Genomic DNA, 19,550 nt, shown 5'->3' with positions numbered 1-19,550 from the left:
AATCATTTGAGATTCTAAATGATTGACGAATCACAAAAGACTGTTTTGTCACTTACCCTCCTAAGAGAGAGGCCACCCGCTGGTGAAAGGCCAAGGAAGGCACGGAGCAAGATATTATAATAAACTGATTTAAGTTCAGTCAATTGTTTTCAGGAAAGTACTTCCCAAGGTTATGGAGATAGTGTAAAAGCTTTAGAGCCACAACAAAGGCAGACGAGTATGATGAATTATGAATTTAAGTTGTAAAAGTTATCAAGATTCGTTCTGAGGACACGAATCCAGAATGATGGGATGTTTGAAATCAATGCTTATGTTGTGTTGGTTCATGAAATAATGATAAGAGAAAGAAAAATAAAAAGAAACTGAAGTGGAAAGGAATATAAAGGCAATAGAGTTTGAGGTATGATAAGGGAGTTGGGTATGAGGAAACCCTAAAGACTCGTAGCAATAAAAATAGAAAAGTATGCATTCGTCAGGATGAAGGTGATTCACCATGAGTTAAAATTGATGGTTGAAGGCATAAGAGATACATATATTTTATCCCCTGTAAGTTGGGAGGATTCGAGGAAACCTTGAGATAATTCGAAGGATAAATAATGAGATGCGGATAGACTGAGGAGACAAGGAAGTAAGAAATTAGGAAAATTGGATGAAGGAAGTGACCTTCAAGAATGTGAAGTGTAAGACCGGTGGCTCGATACCCAGAAAGGGAGACGCCAGGTATGAAAGATATCCCAATATTGAGGTGACTGTTGAGATAAACAACAAAAGTAAATAAGGAATTATTAAGAAGAGGTTCACGTTGAACACGACCAATATCTTCCAGAACATCCTTGTTATCGATACCAAATTAGGCAAGAAAAGCGGACAACCGTTGTTATTTTTTGGAGGCCATATTGATTGACCTCATTTTGAATACAGATGTTATTGTGAAATTAGGCATATACTATCGAGGTGGGAATGATTGAAAAAGACACCCTTATCAGGGATATATGACTTGATTTATCCATGGAAGGATGCATGTACCTTTTTAAAGGTGGAATTAAGGATAGAACACTGGTAACTTAAAACGAATCCTAGGGGAATGCATAAAGGTTGTCATTTCACCCTTAATAGGGATAGTATGAGTTTTGACAGTATGAATTGGAAAGGATTAAGGTAATAACAACCTTTAAGAATCAGTGGAGAAATTTGTTCAGAAGTATATAGATAATGATTCTGGTATTAATAAATGGTATCTTGATATGCCCTGTATCTAGGGAATACAGGAGGAACGATTCAAGGATAACCTTAGAGGTTTTACAAGGAGAAAGGTAATATTCAAAATTCTCAAGAATAGAAATGTTGATAAAGGAAATGTGACGTAATTATAATGATGCCAAGTGGGGCACGTGTTAAACCACGAGAAAGTATGGATCGAACCAGTAATGGTCAAAATTGTTCAGGGAAATTAGGACTTAAGATAAAAAGATGTTCTAAGTATGATTAAAAGTCAGTCGTGACAGTGATTAACCTCTAAAGACTGAGGCAATAACTTATGGAAAAATGGTGATAATTTTTTTTTTTTTTTACTCATCAGACTTTAAGGAAAACATCTTCATATAAGCTGTGATTGAAATGAGGTAGAAAATTATTTGGAGGTGGTTAAAATGACATTGACTGTAAGGAAATTTTACTATCAGGAAAGGCCAAAGAGGTGGCCGACACTTTAAAGGTAAGAGAAAAATTATAGGCGCTTGTGCCAAAAGAATACAGTGTTGATGGTTAAAGCTATGAAGGTTGTATTATGGTTTGGAAGATTGACATTCCTTCTGATGACTGTGCAATACTCAATCGTAATAGTAGTTGGGTAAAGGTTTAATTCGTGTAATCGCCATGAGCGGGCTATCTATCTTAGAAGGTACTATCTTGAGATAAGCCAGGACCATGTTTCAAGAAGGACTAAACGAACCTTTGAGTTAAGTCTTCTATTGAAGGCATATGATTAAGAAGGGTATTAACCTGCTATCGTTGCTTTGATTGAAACTCTTCTGCAATTTTATCTGCTTCATGTCATGAATATACACCAGGATCTGGAGTGTTCTTCATGAATTATGAATGGTGATTATGTTAACTCCTTAGAAGAATTCGATAAGGTAGGTATGGACTTTGTATGGTTAGATATGAAGATTTCGTGGAAAATGAATGACTACAGTAGGTCAGTGGTAGACCATAGTAATGCTCCAATGAGTCTATGAATAATGAGACAATGACAACTGTGAGAGTTGTACTGTAATGAATGTTGAGATTGAGTACCACTAATCGGGTCATGGTGATGTATAAGTTATCATTGAATAGACTAATTAAGTAGATTATTTACCTATTGAATATTTATTCCTCCTTATCAATAGAGGGTCGTATGACTATACGAGGAAGGTTGCGATGCAAGCATAGAATTCTAGTAGCGATGATGTCTAGAATGAGATCCCATATTTGATTTTCAATGTCGAGGGAGTTTCAAAGGTGATTGTGTATAAGCTCGAGGAAGAGCATGGGTCCATAGAATGATGGACGGAATAGCAAAAATATTTAAGCATGTGAAATGCGATACGATAATACTTGATGTTGATATATATACGTATATGATTTGTTCTCCTATGACAAACCTCTATAGTTCAGAGGTAGATTCCAAGCCAGATATTTTGTGGCAGTATATTTTATATATATACAATTCTCTTCAGTTCGTTCTTTTCTCTCCTTTTCATTTCATATAAGCTGAGAAGAACAACCCTTCCAGAAGGGGAGGTATTGTCGAATGACTATCTATCTGTGTGATAGAAGCCTAGTAGGATACCATCTATTGTTTAATTGCTTGTCAAGTACTAAAGGCTGGCCACCTTCTGTACTAACTATGCGATATAACAAGTGTTCATGATCATAGTGATCTCTCAATAAATTCTTTTACTTCTATATGAAGGATTAAGCTTTCGAAGATAGAAGCAGCTGAAAAAGGAGTAGTAAAGTTGTGGTGGTATTCGGAATGGAAACACATTCGTGATACTAAGGTTGACGAGGTTATTAAAAGGTTATAGAATGCTAACGAGCAAAAGTATAACCAGTATAATATTAGGAACGGAAGGTAGTAGCAATTACGAACTGGAAAAGAATGGGTATTGAGAAGCAAAAGCTCTAATGCTAAAAGCTATAACGAGAGTCTGTGCAATAGACTTGAAAGAAATTGGAATGATCACTTAACACGGATTGAGTTTTCTTACGACAATAGATCATATGTCATTATCGAGTTGTCGCCTTATGAGATCCTTGAGGGAAGACAATGTCGATCTCCCTTATGTTAGGATGAAGTTGTAGAGCGCAAGATGCTCGGACCCGCAGTAGTCCAAAGGACCATGGATATAATAGATCTAATCAGAGGACGGCTAGTAGTAACCCAAGATGGACATAAGAAGTATGTTGATTTGACACGAAAGGACAAAGAATAGGAAGTAGGGGACCTAGTGTTGTTAAAGGTATCCCCTTGGAAACCCTTGGAAAGGATTGATGAGATTCGAAAAGAAAGGAAAGCTAAGTCCACAATTTGTCGGACCCTTGGATATATTAAGAAGTATTGGGAAGTTAGCATATGAGCTAGCCTTACCCCAGAACATGTAGCAAGTCATAACGTGTTTCACGTATCAATGTTAAGGAAGTGTAATTCGGATGCCAGATAAATAGGGGCATATGAGCGCATAGACATGCAACCAGACGTAACCTATATGGAGCGACCAGGAAGGGTTATAGATTGAAAAAGGAACAAGTGCTTAGGAGAAGGGTTATCAAACTATTCAGAGTTTGATGGAAGAACCACAATGTGGGAAAATTTACTTGAGAGTTAGAAAGTGTAATGCTAAGAGAGTATCCTTATTCATTTTCTATCTGATTCCGGGACGGAATCCTTTTAAGGAGGGGAGACTGTAATAACCCCAATTTTTGGAAATTTTTGAAACCCTTATGAATAGTGATTTTGCAGATTATGCTGAATGAGAAAACTTTTCATGCCACACTATGTAGGGGTTCTTTTATTGATCTTCTGAGATATTATTAGTACTCTATGTGGTATATAAGTGTATGTAAAGATCGTCAGAATCCAAATCCGAACACTTTGATTTTTCCCGAAAATCCACCAGATATCGAAAGAATTGAGTATAAGGTAACAGGATAAAAAGGATTTAAATTCAAGGATTTTAATAGAGGATCATAAAAGGAATATAATGTATTGAGAAAGGTTAAAGGGAACCCAAGTAATAAGATCCCGGGTATGATCCCTCAAACGATAAACGAGAACGAAAGTTAAGCGAACCATATAACAGATCAGCGGTCATTAGGCAAGCAATTAGGAGTTAATCAAGGGGTTAGTGGATGATGATGTCATCACACCAACAAGAAGAAGACAAGTGTGGAAGATGACATAAGCATGGTGACTTAAGCATGACAAAAAGGAGGGATTGGTTGGTTGATTGTGGACCATTCATTCTTTACCATGGTAAAAAGTTAATTAAACAAACAAGGTGGATCAACCAAGCCAAAAACAAATCATAACAACAAAAAACACAAAACACTCCATTTCTTCAAGGAAGCTCTCGGCTTCTTTTATCAAAAATGAAGATCCAAGCTCCACCACTTACTATTTGGCAAGGTATTTATCTAAGCTTCCCCATGGATAGTTACATACTTCCTATAAGTTTAAGCTTCTAATTCCAAGCCAATCTTTTTTTATAAATCAAGGAAGAAGATGGTGAATAGTAACTTTCAAAAAATAACTTTAGTTTTCTTGAATTTTTATGAAAGTTTAAGGTTATACAAGCAAGGATCAAGGTTCTTTTAGGCATTCAAAGCTCTTGTGTTGTGTTAAGGAGCTTCAAGAAGGTATAAACTCCAAACTCTAGCTTTTAGTTTTGAGTATTTAGGAATGGTTATGATTGATATAGGATATGTGAAGCATGATGCTTGTTTGTTTAAAGTTTGGTTGAGTTGTAGAGGATAGTTGGTTTTGTAATGTTTTGGAGTTGTAATTCTTGGAGTATTGATTAATGAACTTAAGTATAGCTTAAATTCAAGTTTAAGAATAAGTATAAATTGTTAATGTTGAGTTGATTGGGGCTGTTATGATGTAGTATGGATGGAGTTTTGATTGGGATGTGAATTGGGATTGATTGGTGGTTGTTTTGGAATGGTTTAAATTTGGGAAATCGCGTAAACATAGCCGTCATAATGTCCGATTTACTTTAGACTGCTTTTGTTCATAACATTAGGACCCGAGAACTCCCTGTTAGATTTTGATGCCATGTTTAGATAGTTCATGTTACGAGCTTCGTTTTGATATGTGGTTCGTTTGATTCCGATGTACGGTTTAGGAGAAACGGCCGTTTTAAGTAACGACGTTTCGCGAACGAAACATTACCCCTCGCCTTACTTTGAAACATAGGTTAAAGACCTAAAAAGGGTTAATTAGTGTATGAAACATTTATGTAAGGTGTAATAGGCAGTTGGTAAGACACTTGCAAAAGAATCGCCTTAAAACTCGTAATGGTTAATTTATTTAAAATGGTGGAGCCAAGGGTACTCGAGCGACTTAAGTGAATCGTTAAGCGCGAAAGCGAACATTAGGACTCTAAATGGTTAAAGTCTAGTTTCTTAAGCGACCGGGGTCTGCCTTCGCTTCCAAGGAGAAGCATTCAAATACTGCAACTGCTCATCACCTTCATCATCTTTACTATCTGCATTCCCCATCAAGTCTTTCTCTAAGGCATCAGACCTTAGCATTTGATCAAGTTCTGAAGTAACCACAGAATCGACCAATTCCACTTTTAAGCACTCCTCTTTATCAGTAGGGAATTTCATGGCATTGAAAACATTAAAAGTCACATCATGATCCAGTACTCGCATAGTGAGCTCACCCTTCTGCACATGAATCAAGGTTCGTCCAGTAGCCAAGAATGGTCTTCCCAAGATTATGATAATCTTTTTATCCTCCTCGAAATCAAGAATTACGAAGTCAGTAGGAAAGATGAGTTTGTCCACCTTCACCAAAACATCCTCCACAATGCTCCGTGGATATGTAATAGAACGATCGGACAACTGCAAAAACATATATGTAGGCTTTGGATCAGGTAAATCCAACTTCTTGAAGACAAACAAAGGCATCAGATTGATGCTAGCTACCAAATCACATAAACACTTGTCGAACGACAAGTTTCCGATGGTGCAAGGAATAGTGATGCTTCCAGGATCTTTAAGCTTTGGAGGTAAATTCTGTTGCAGCACAGTACTGCATTCCTCCATGAGAGCAACAGTCTCTAAGTCATCGAGCTTCACTTTTCGAGAGAGAATACCTTTCATAAACTTCGCATAGCTAGGCATCTGTTCAAGAGCTTCAGCGAAAGGTATGTTGATATGAAGTTTCTTGAACATCTCCAGAAACTTAGCAAACTGTTTATCCAACTTTTGCTTCTGCATCCTCTTAGGAAAAGAGGTGGAGGATAGACCTGTTTCTCCTATATATTACCCTCAGGAGGAGTGTGTTCCACAGTTTTCTTCCTTGGTTCCACTTCTGTTTCCTTCTGCACATCATCTTCAACCATAACTTCAGATTCTGGAACTTGAGATTTTTCGGGGCTTGCAACCTTCCCAGACCTCAATGTAATTGCCTTTACCTATTCTTTTTCTTCCTTCTTGCCTGGAACTTCTGTGTCACTAGGGAGTGTACCAGGTTATCGATTCAGCAAGGCATTGGCAATCTGCCCAATTTGATTCTCCAGGGTCTTAATAGAAACCGTTTGGCTTTTGCACATGAGCCTCAATTCCTCCAATTCAGATTTTTCATTAGATTGTTGAAGTTAGAGTTATTTTCTTGGTGCATATTGTGATTGTTAAAAACCAGGAGGGTTAAATTGCTTTGCTGCATACTGTTGATAAGGCTGTTGCACCGTATTCTGAGTGTTGCTCCCGCTAAAGTTAGGATGATTGTAGTTGTTGGGATGATAAGTGGCTGGAACAGGTTGTTGCGACCTCTGAAAGTTGCTCACGAACTGAGCTGATTCACTAGAAATAGCACACTGCTCCGTCTCATGCGCACCAACACAAAGCTCACAAACACTAGTGATCTGATTAACTCCATAATTAGCCAAATAATCTACCTTCTTTGTTAAAGCTTAAAGCTGAGCAGCTATAGAAGTAGTTACATCCACCTCCAGAATTCCTGCTACCTTGCCTTGAAGTAGTCTCTGAGAAGGGTTCTGGTATTTATTAGCAGCCATCAGTTCAATCAACGCATAAACTTCATCATAGCTCTTAGCCCATAAGGCTCCACCTGATGCTGCATCAAGCATGGGTCTAGGTTGTGCTCCCAAGCCATTATAAAAGCAATTGATAATCACCCAATCAGGAATCCCGTGATGAGGATACTTTCTAAGCATCTCCTTATAATGGTCCCAGGCTTCACATAACGACTCTCTCGATTGCTGCGCAAATTGAGTAAGAGCATTTCTGATTACAGCCGTCTTTTCCGTAGGGAATAATTTAGTAAGAAACTTTTGAGCAAGATCTTCCCAAGTAGTAATAGAGTCTGGTGGTAGAAAATCCAACCAACACTTAGCTTTATCCCTCAGAGAGAATGAGAAAAGCCTCAGCTTAACAGCATCTTCAGAAACGTTATTGAATTTGAAAGTATCGCAGATCTCGATGAAATCTCTCATATGCATGTTGGGATTTTCCGTTAGAGAACCCCCAAACTGGACTGAGTTATGCAGCATCTGAATCATGCTAGCATTGATTTCAAAAGTATTAGCCGCGATGGTCGGTCTGACTATGCTAGACTGAATGTCATTGATCTTCGGTTGAGAGTAATCCATCAAAGCTTTCGGATTCGTTATTGGTTCTCCCATTGCAATAACAACTTCTTCTTCAACTTTCTCAACTTCTGCAAGAACTTCTTCAACTACTTTGACTTCTTTCTCCGCTTTATCCAGTGTTCTCTTTCGAGATCGAGAACGCGTTTGCATAAACGCTCTCTAGAGTACCTGAAACACAAACAAGCAAACAAGCAAGTAAAATATCCGAGTCAATGAACTTTAACGACCACTGATGTCAAGCACATAAACTAAAAATTAACACCGAGTCCTAGCAGTGGCGCCAAAAACTTGTTAGGATGAAAACATACGCTAAATTTACACGCAAGTATACACATTCACAAGTAATATAGAATTCTTTCTAGTTTGTTCCCACAGAGACTGGTTTAGGTTAACTTCAATTTATGCACTTATGCAACAATGATATGGATATCGTTCAATTCTAAGACAAATAACAAATTGGTTTTGATTAAACTAAGAGATTATACTAAATAGTATTAACTAAGATAATTGGGGTTCAATTACTTATACGAGACAAACATGGGATTCTAACTTCATTACTACTTCATTCAAAGTCATTGTTCTTAACCTTAGCATGTAATGGTAATGACAACTAATCAGATCAAATGAAACTAGTAAATGCCAACTTTCGTTGTACGAATACCCTACTACCAGACATCCACAAAAGAGATAGAAGCTGAATAGACACCGATTATGTTGAGACCCAATATGTCTATAGAATTTGACAACATAAAGGTTTAATGCACAAGTTATCTATAGTGATTACATAGGGAAAATAAGATGGTTAAAATTATCTATAAATCATGCATAACAATTACATGAACCTATGCTAGCATGGCTAATTCTAAACCTCTATATTCACTTTCGCTTCAATGGAGATTAACACGTTATCTTAAAAGTTTGTGACGCTCATAAGACGAATAAGCTCAACCAATACTAGGATATCATACAATCATCACACATCAATATATCGAAACAAATTAACTATTGAAATCCCTAAGTAAATCTGTTAGAACCTCACGATAACGATTAGTTCATAACCGAACTCATCATCACCGTGGGTTCCGATGAAAGCATGGTAAATAAATTAAGTCATTATAAACTGAATAAATAATCAAGTACGTTAACAAGAGTAATAGGTTCAACAATAAAGAAAATGAGCATCCAAGATTACAACTTAAGCGTAGAATCACAAGTAAAACATGTTCTTCATCTCCTTCATTGAAATTGTGCTATTAGGTATTCTTCTTGCCTTCTCCTTCCTCTCCGTTATGAAAAACATCTTTAAAAGGTCTTTATAAAGCAGCCCAAATCGACCAGAAGTCCAGAAAATCAGTCTTTTAATTTGAAACAGGATTCTGGAAATATTCATTTCTTCTTTATTTCTTGCCTTCAACTACTGGTTTCTTTTGCGCAATTGATCGAGGCTCTATCCTAACACTTTTCCAAGTATAAACCATGTAATTTCCAACCCTTCTTCCTGATTATTCCCTTAAATGCAAAACACTACAAATACATATCAAATACACAAACAACTTGAGTACAAAACACCAATTCGAGCCTTTACGAAGCATTCTAAGTGGACATAAATGCCACTTAACAGTTGCTTGAAATTTAGGGAAAACTTTTTATGTATACATAGGTTGTGTTCATTCGACCCCGGGTTGAAGTTAAAATTTAAACATAAAGTACACATGGGCTGTGTTTATTCGACCCCGGGTTGGGGGATGAAATTTTAAATATGGGAAATCTTTTTAAGTACACATGGACTGTGTTAATTCGACCCCGGGTTAGGCATGAAATTTCAAATATGGGAAAATTTCTAAGTACACATGGGCTGTGTTTATTCAACCCCGGGTTGGGGTTTCAATTTAAATATGGAAAAATTTTCTAAGTGCACATGGATTGTGTTTAATCGACCCCGAGTTGGGAATAAAAAATTGAAATATGAGAAAATTTTCTAAGTACAAATGTGTTGTGTTTAATCGACACCGTTCTCGGGTTAAAAATTTTAAATATGAGAAAATTTCTTACACATGAGCTGTGTTTAATCGACCTCGGGCTGGGGTTAAAAAATTTTACATATGAGAATTTTCTTATACATGGACTGTGTTGAATTGACCTCGGGTTGGGGATAAGAATTTTTAATGTGAGCAAATTTTCTAAGTACACATGTGCTATGTTCATTCGACCCCGGATTGATGTTAAAATTTATATAAGAGAAATTTTGTGAGCATGCGTTTAAGTGTGCAAATAATAACTAAAATTTCTTGGTTAACTAGAAGTAGATTACAAAAAATAATAATTAGTGAATCTTAAAACATGGCATTTCATTACAAAAAAAATTCGATAATGGTTACATTCCGGAGTAATATTAGTTATGGCCTTGAATTTCTTATTTAGATAATAGGAACAAAATACAACATTGGAGTTCTAATTTAATAAAAACAGATGTCTCTGGAATGTGCACCTTATGCTTACTTGTAGAATTTCCTTAGACGAGTTCGTGCCAGGATTTTGGGATTTTGGTGTCATTCAAATTGATGATTTTATAGGTTCTCGGGCGTAGCACTTCTTTATTTTATATGGTCCTTCCCAGTTAGGATGCAGCTTGCCTTAGTAGGCTAGGTCAGATGCTTCGGTGTTTCGGAGAACCAAATCTCCGACTTCATACTCTCTGACTTTTGCCTTCTTCCCAAAGTGGAGTCTCTTCTTCTCTTTATATTTTTCCATTTCTTGGATAGCCCGGTCGCGTACTTCAATGAGGAGTTCAAGGTTTACTTTAAAATCCTCCACATTGAAGACTTCTTCAAAATGAATAACTCTATGGGATGGGGATCCGGTTTCCACAAGGAGTCTTTACTGTGAACCATATGCCAGTTTGAAAGGAGTTTCCCCGGTTTCAAATCTTAGAGAGGTCTTGTTTGATTATAAGACTTTTGGGAGTTCATCCGGCCGGGTCTTTTTGCATTCTTCTAGCCTTTTTTTAAGTTCCTGGAGGATTGTTTTATTTGTTACTTCCACTTCTCCATTTCCCTGGGGATGGGCTACAAAGGACCTTCTGTGCTTGATTTCGAGCTATTTAAAATATGCTTCAAAATTTGAACCTATGAATTGGGGCCCATTGTCCGATACTAACATCACCGGGATCCAAAACCTCATTATAATGGCGTCCATAAATTTGATGCAATTTAGATGATTGATATTCATATTGCCTTAGCCTCTACCTATTTTCTCATATAATCAATCGCGAAAAGGACATAAGAAGGTCTCCTTTGGCCCGGGGAAACAGACCCATGATGTTAATTTCCCATACAGCAAAAGGAATTAGGGAGAGAACAGAGGCGGGTAGGCTCGAGCTCTGTCTTGGTACGTTGCTAAACATTTAACATTGTTTACATTTTTACCAAACTCAGCTGCATCAGTGTGGATGGTGGGCCAGTAGTACCGCTACCGAATTATCTTATAGGCTAAAGCTTTTGCAGCTAAGTGATCTTCATACATACTTTCATGTACCTCCTGAAGACAATAATCAGCTTCCTCCGAATCTACACATTTGAGAGTTAGTGTCGAGAAAATTCTTCTATAAAGTTGGTCATCTTCGAGGAAAAAGCGAGTAACCTTGTGCTTCAAATATCTGGCCTTAATTTTTTCTTCTGAGAGTGTCCATGCTTTAAGTAGGCTATGGATGGAGTCATCCAATTCTCCAGGCTGCTAATTCATAAAATCTCATCTCTTTCAATGCGCAGGATCCGGATTTCTTCAAATTAGACCGAGGTGTTTAAGTCTGAAGAATTCTGAACTAGCTTTGACAACTCATCGGCCTTAGTATATTCTTCTCTGTTGACTTGAAGAATAGTTGAATCTGGGATAGTTCCAGGAGACTTATTACCATGGCTTGGTATTGTGCAAGCTTTTAGTCTTTGGCGATATATTCTCCATTTTTCATTTGACCATAATTTGGGAATCGCTATGTATGACTAAGCTCGTGACCCCGAATAATTTCTCCAATCTTAGTCCAGAGAGGAGGGCCTCATATTCAGCTTGGGTATTGGTTTCCTTAAAGGCGAAGGTAATTACTTGCTGAATCGTGAATCCTTCGGGACTAGTGCGGATGAGGTCAGCCCTGGATATATCAGTGATAGATGATGCATCGACATATTACTTCCAAGAATCCTTGTTGCCTGTATTATCTTCGACTATTATTATAGTCAAAGTGTTCGATGGGGGTTCGGGGAAAGTGCATTCCATCATGAACTCTACTAGAGCTTGGGCTTTGATTTATGTCCAGGAAATGAAGGTAATGTGTAATTGGCTGAGTTTTATTACCCAGTTGACTAGCCTCCCGGACGTGTCGGGTTTGTGAATGATTTTCCTTAGAGGCTGATCTGTGATGACCTTGTTTTCTCGGCCTTGAAAATATTGCCTTATTTTTCTGCTTGCAAGTACAAGAGCTAAGGAAAACCTTTCCAAGTTTGGGTACCGGGTTTCAACATCTTTGAGAACTTGGCTTACATAATATACCGGGATCTACGCCATTTTTCTTCCCGAATTAGTGTTGGAGAGATGGCCATTGGGTTGGCCGTAATGTATAAAAAAAGCGGTTCCCCGGTTCAGCCTTGGACATGTTAGGAGGGTTCATTAGATGCTTTTTCACTTCCTTGAATTCTGTGTTACATTCAGGGGTCCATTATATTAGTTTCTTATTCCGAGCCCCCTTGAGTAACTCAAAAATGGAAGGCACCATTCTGCAAGCTTTGGGATAAACCCGCGGAGTGCAACATGACACCCTGCTAACTTCTGGATATCATTTTGCATTAAGGGTATCTTTATTTCTAATATAGCATTAATCTTTTCTAGATTAGCTTCAATCCCCCTTTCGCTGATGAGGAAACCTAGAAATTTATCTGCAAAAACTCTGAATATACATTTATCCGGATTTAGCTTCATGTTATAGTTCCTCAAGTTATCGAAACATTCTTTACTATCTTTGATGTGGTTTAAGATTGTTGTGGACTTAAAAAATATATCATCAACATAAGATCCATATTTCTCCCGAGTTGACTCTTGAAGTTGGTTTTCATCATTTTATGGTATGTCATTCCGGCATTAATGCGTCTGAATGGTATCATGACGAAAGCGTAGATGTCCCTATGGGTTATGAAGGCAGTTTTGGCTATGTCCATCTGATCCATGTTCACCTGGTTGTATCCTAAAAAGGCGTCCATGAAATTTAGCATAACATGGCCCGTGATTACATCAATTAGCTGGTCGATGTTGGGAAGTGGGTAGGAATCCTTCAGACATGCAGTATATAGGCTTGTTTAATCAACACACTTCCAATTCCTGTTTGTTTTTTTTGGCCAAGACTACATTAGCTAGAAAATACAGATATCTGATTTCGCAGATAATATTTACTTTGAGAAGTTTCTACATTTCTTCATCGATTATTTATTGACGCTCCGGGGTGAAATTTCTTCACTTCTGTTTGATTGGCCTTTGTTTGGGATCAACATCTAGGCTATGCATTGCTATAGATTCATCTATTTGTGGCATATCCTCTAGAATACATGCAAACACATCAGCATATTCTTTCAACAAATCTATGGGCTCTTTCTGAAAAGAGGATTCTAAGTTTTTCCCAATTTTAGTTTTTGGGTGGGGTTCCCAGGATCAAATTCAATTTCTGTTGTTTGCGAAGCAGGCTCGACTTTGGTTTTCTCCTTTATTTCTATGAATTTTTGTATCCAGGAATTCACATTGGTTACGCTATATTCCTTTTATTGAAATATTCCCATCTTGCTTTGGCCTTTGGGGAGGGACATGGCTTTTTTCCTGTTCTTGGCCTTGGTTTCTGCCATGACTAAAGCTTGTCCATAATATCTTTCCGCCGTGTCATTATCTCCATTAATTTTTTTAACACCCCTTGGGGTAGAAAATTTGAGCTTCAAATGGATTGTTAACGGGATAGCCCGTAGTCTGGTTATAGTCAGTTTTTCCAAGATCATGTTGTATGAAGATGTTGCACTTATCACATAGAATTTCATGACAAGGGAAACTTGTCGCTGAGCGGTTCCAAAGACAATAAACAGATAGATTATGCCCCAGATGGGGATCATAGAATTTCTGAATCTATAGAGTGGGTCTTTAAGTCAGGGATCCATGCGAATGTGGCCTAGTTTCATCCTATTGAGTGTATTTTCAAAGACTATATTCGTGGAAGATCCATTATCCACCAAAATTCTATGTACTTCATTTTCTACCACGTCTAGAGTGACCACTAACGCCTCATTATGCTTCGGCCAAGTCCCTCATAGTCGGAGTAAAATATGTAGATCGGTTCATCCTGGAAGAGTTAGATCATCATAACATCTTCGTCCATATCCGGACTTCGGAGTGGGGATCTCGTACCTCCTAAGACAATATTGACCACATAGTTGCTGATATTCAGGTCTTTTTCCCTATCATTAGGCTTTATTTGTATATATTGGCTCATGTTGCCCTTTTTGATCTAATCTTCAATGAACTTTTTTTAAGAGAAATAGTTTTCAGTCGTATGTTCATGATCTTCATTATATCCACCGTATTTGTCTCTTGCTCGGTATTCCGGAGGTGCGAGCAGAGGTTTTAGGTGATAGTAGAAGGGGTTTCCTTTGACTTTCTTCAAGATATCGGCCCAGATTCTATTGAGAGGATTCCATTCGGGTTCTGGTTTGGGTTCCCTGTTAGCTCTTGGCTTTCTTTCACTCTTCTCAGGTTCTGTGTAGTTGCTTCGGGGTGAGGTGACCTGGGAGCGTTGAATGTTGTTATATTATCTATCCGGAAACTCTTATCATTTCTATAAGATGGTTTTGTCTCTGGGGACTCGTAATCATCATTGATTCATTGATTCATTTTCATGGATTTGAGAAAGTCATTTTTCTTAATAACTTTGAGGCTAGGGCATAAGACGAGGCAAGGCTCTGGGGTTCTCTCTGGATTAAATCCTCAACATAGCCTTCACAAGTGATCAGGTACAAATTTCTACGGAAGATATTAATGGCCTCTTTCTCTTCCAAAATTAGACATCTGGTTGACAGCTTCTTGGAACCTTTTGATAAATTCGGGGAGTGATTCTTTGCTTCTCTCTAAAATTATTTCCAAATGGCACATCTGGAGTTCATTTATGCAATTTTCCCATAATATCTTTAGGAAAATTTCGCAAAAGTCTTTCCAGGAGTCGACACTCCGGGATTGAATTCTGCTGAACCATTTTTGGGCTCCACCTTTCAGTGTCGATGCAAAAAAAACGGCAGCTCGTCAAGTCATTATAAGAGTAGATGTTTGAGATTTGTTCAAAATAATTGACGTGTTCTTCGGGGTCCGCCAACCCGTCAAAAGAATCAAAGTTGCAGTGTTTGAAGCCTTCTTCCCGGGGAATAGATTCCAGCCTCATCGTGAAGGGGGTGGCAGTTTCCCCTACTTCCAAGTTTCCTTATACTTTCCTTTTTAAGTCACGAAGGGCCCGAGCCATCACCTCTTGCTTTGACTCTCTCTCCGCTTCGGAGTCCGATGAAGGAATGTGAATTTTCTGAGATTTTTTCTTTAACTTTGCTTCTTCCTCCCAGATTCTTCTCTCAATCATCACCTTGGCCTTGGATTCCTCTTCTCTTTGAATTCGATCTCGAATTGTTGCCCTCCGAATGTCTTTTTAAGTATCTTCAGTAGGTCTTTTCAGGTTTTGTCGATTTGGGCAAGAGCGGATCCACGCGTCTCTCTAGAGTGCTCTTTTTGGTCTCAAGGCTGGATTTTATGCTCCGGATGGTTCAATTCTTTCCACATATTTATGGTCACCTGGATCTGCTCAGAGGTTATGTTTCCCCATGGGTTATCCGAGGTTTCAGCGTGCTTGTGACACACCTTATCAATGAAAAATCTCTGGTCTCCTAGTTGGATAGATTGAGATAAGGTATGGGTTATGGGTTGCTCATCCTCCGTCTCGTCAAGGAGAGCTGGGGACGGTGGTGGCTGGAACAACACCAGAAACAGCGGCTTTGTTCTTTCTTGTTGTCATTTTTCTCAATACCAATGCAAACGCAGTTTTAAACCGTAATAATCAAACGAGAAATAAAAGTAGAGCAATTATTTCCAAACTAGATCTACATGATTTTTCAGAAAGTATAAAGGCTACAAAAGTAAATCTTGAAAAAATAAAGTAACAATCTTACTAGGGTGCAAGATCCTGGTATCCAAGGTGGAGTAAGGTAGCTAAAATTAACACAACCACTGAGTGGAGATTCGGCCCCTCCTTCTAGCGTCAATGATAACTCCTATATGTTCCCGGGGTCCACTCCTTCTCCTACTCATATTCAGACTTTATTCGTGCAAGAACTTGATTGTGTATGGTTTGACTATGGACGGGGTTCCTACAAAATAGAACCGGAAGGGAGTGGCGTCCCTTCCGCACCTCCGGCGTGAGAATGAGATAGGGTACTGAAGAGGATGGGTAAATATATAAATTACGTAAATATATAAGTGATGTGTGTATAAGTGTGTAGGTGAATAAAGAATGTAACCCCCAAAACACCTTTTTAGGGGCCTTTTATCGGCTTCTAATTAGAGTTTAAGGATTTGTACCTCAAATCTGGACCATTTGAAGGTTCTGGATCCTGGGCACCTAGACGCCCATGATGGGAGCACGTGTTCAGGTGTCCTCTGTCGCTGGAGTGTGCTGAGGCACATTTGGCGTGTTTTATATTTATGTGGGAGTCCGTGTCCCATAATTAAGTAATATTCTTCGTACTCGTAAACTAATTTTTTAGAGCAATATTCTGATGTGACAAGACCTCTTGGGGTCCATTGCCACATGTAGTCACATTCTTGTAATTGGGCCCTGGGCTCCTTCTATTGGGCTTTTCAAGGGTTTCTATGGGCCAATAGTATTGTGGCCTATCACTTTCTACATTGACACTTGAGAGTATGGTAGTTTAACCTCTTCGAATTAGAGTTTAAGTGCCATTTAAGTTGGCCAAATTTCAGCAGTTTTAAGTGTCAAAAGGATGTCTAGACTCTAGCTTGTATCTTCTAGTAAATAGTAGAACCGAGACCGTATGTAAATTTAGAGGATCCATTGAACTTCTATGCCCAGTCTCTCTAAATTTTGTTTTTACCACCAAATTTTAATTTACCCCTTCTCATTCCGACTAAAAAATACTAGATTATTTGAAAGGGTAAAATTTGATATCCGCTTGAAGTTGCAAGAAAATCTAGACTCATTTTAGAACATATGTTAGTTTGTAGTACACTGATTACTACTCTTGCAGAAAATTTCATAAGAAAAGCTTTGGGAAAAGGCAAGATATATCTATAGATTTATTGGTCTTGTTTAATAAAATATGAGGACGCCTGAACTAATAACAATATGAAATGTATAAAAATCAACTACTTGAGAAATTGATACATATTCTTATCATACTTATCTTGTTAATAGATTCATGTTTGTAACCTTTTAAAAAATTACATACTAAAACATTTATTTTTAAAAAAAGAAAAGCCGAGTAAGTTCATACTCTAGACGCTGAATATGAGGATCGGGAAGACTAATATGCAAGGCTTATCTGCAATCGATTGAACGTTATATATATATAGGCTTCTGCATAGTGAGTCATTCATTTATGAATTTGGTTCATTTAGTGAATAAAGTAATAAAATTTATAATTGTACAACTAAGCATGAAATATGATCTCTCTATGCTTGTTCAATGAATCGTTGGTGAAATAATTCATATTTATATAGCTTCCTATAGGTTTCTAGAATTTCCTCACGCAACACTATAAAAGCATACCAGAAAGCAGTTTACCTATTCAGCATTCGGTATCACACATATATTATATATATAGTCTATATTTTACAGATAATATGTGTCCTCTAAATAGTCTAGAGCCATTTTCATTATTCAGGGGAGGACCCATGCTTTAATTTCTACAGGACAAAAGTAATTTTTTATGCAAACTCAATATAGACCCAATAGATGAGCAAAATAACTTAAAAATCTGAAATCGAAAACTGAAGTTTAATCATCTATTATCTAGTTTACTAAGCCGTGTTTCGGAGCGCCTTATAAATATGTGTTTAAATAAAATAATAATTCTTTTTAAACAATATTATAATTTTTTTGAATTTCTAGTTTCATGTTGGTCATTTTAAAATTTTAAATAAATATACAATTCTAAAAAAAATGTCATGTAATGAAATATTTTAAAATTGGGACGATATAAGAGACGACCCATCACCGATCAACCAATACTTTATAAACAACAAAACTACTACACAAATCAAAGTTAGTTATTACTCTAATAACAACGAGAAAATTATCTTTAAAAATCATTTGCCAGCATAGACTTAGCTCGAAAAGAGCATGACGGCTTTGGAGGAAAAACCATCGGCTTTTACTGAACTTTTCTATAATTTTCTAGCTATTCAAATGAAACACTTGGTTTTGACCTAACATTTTGTAAATCACGTTTCGCAACGGCCTTATAAACCTCAGGATTTAGAGTTCTACTCTCATCATACATCAATATGATTTACCTACGTGTGATAAGCGTATGTATGAAGACATTAAAAAATAAGTATTAGAAAAAAACTAAAAATAGAAAAATAATCTTAAATTACAGAACAAAAGTACCTTAAAATAAAACCTATGACCGGAACCCTGAACTTGCAAACTGAAACACAAATCATAAAATACAAATATTAGTACATTCATAACTCCAATCATACCATGCAAACAAGAATAACCTTAAAATCAAGAGTTTAATTCAGAAATAACAGTTACATTTGATTTGATTTTCAGATTCTTTAGAATAATTCACATGATTATTACAAATCAATACCTTTATATCTACACATAAACATGTACATATACATAAAAATATATATATATACACACATAAATATATAAATATATATATGAAATAAATTGAAAGAGACAGCTCACCATTGTTGCAGCTGCTCTCAATATGAAAACATTCTCCAATAATAAATCCTTCGTTTACAATTGATGTATTAATTCATAAACATGATTTTATAATTTTTTTGACTTATTGTGCAAAAATTAATTTTCTTTGACTTGAGGAGAAAATATAGAAAAATCTTAAAATAGAACTTTTACTTTCCTTTATTATTAAATATTTGAAAGATAAATTAAAATATTCTTCGACTTGAAGAGAAAGTTTAAAGATATATTAATAAAGATTTTTTCATTTTCCTTTATTATCAAATTGTCAGAAGGCAATTTAAGAAAATATGTTAAAAAAATAATAAGATGGTAATTTGATTAATTTTCTTTTGACTTGAGCAGAAAGTTTAGAAAAGTATTAAAATAAAATTTTTACTTTCATCTGTTATTAAATCTTTAGAAGGTAAATTGAAATATTCTTTGACTTGAAGAGAAAGCTTAGAAAAATATATCAAAATATAAAATTATAAAACAAGAGTTTTATTATTGGAGAAGAGTTTATACATATCAAGAGCAGCTACAATAATGGTGAGTCGTCTCCTTTAATCTTTCGATATATATATATATATATATATATATATATATATATATATATATATATATATATATATATATATATATATATATATATGCATGTGAATGTGTAT

General features: G+C 36.6%; 1 non-coding gene across 1 annotated transcript; it reads left to right on the top strand.

Annotated features, from left to right (window-relative positions):
* Positions 1–7,422: 7,422 nt before the first annotated feature.
* Positions 7,423–7,529, top strand: LOC141675807 (small nucleolar RNA R71). The gene has a single exon (XR_012556439.1). It is a non-coding gene; the product is annotated as a small nucleolar RNA R71 (small nucleolar RNA).
* The last annotated feature ends 12,021 nt before the right edge of the window (positions 7,530–19,550 follow it).

This window comes from Apium graveolens, chromosome 7, assembly GCF_009905375.1.
Source record: "Apium graveolens cultivar Ventura chromosome 7, ASM990537v1, whole genome shotgun sequence".
In the NCBI taxonomy this organism is placed as follows: domain Eukaryota; kingdom Viridiplantae; phylum Streptophyta; class Magnoliopsida; order Apiales; family Apiaceae; genus Apium; species Apium graveolens.
The sequence above is the reverse complement of the archived record's forward strand: the minus strand, read 5'-3'. Positions and strand labels throughout refer to the sequence as shown.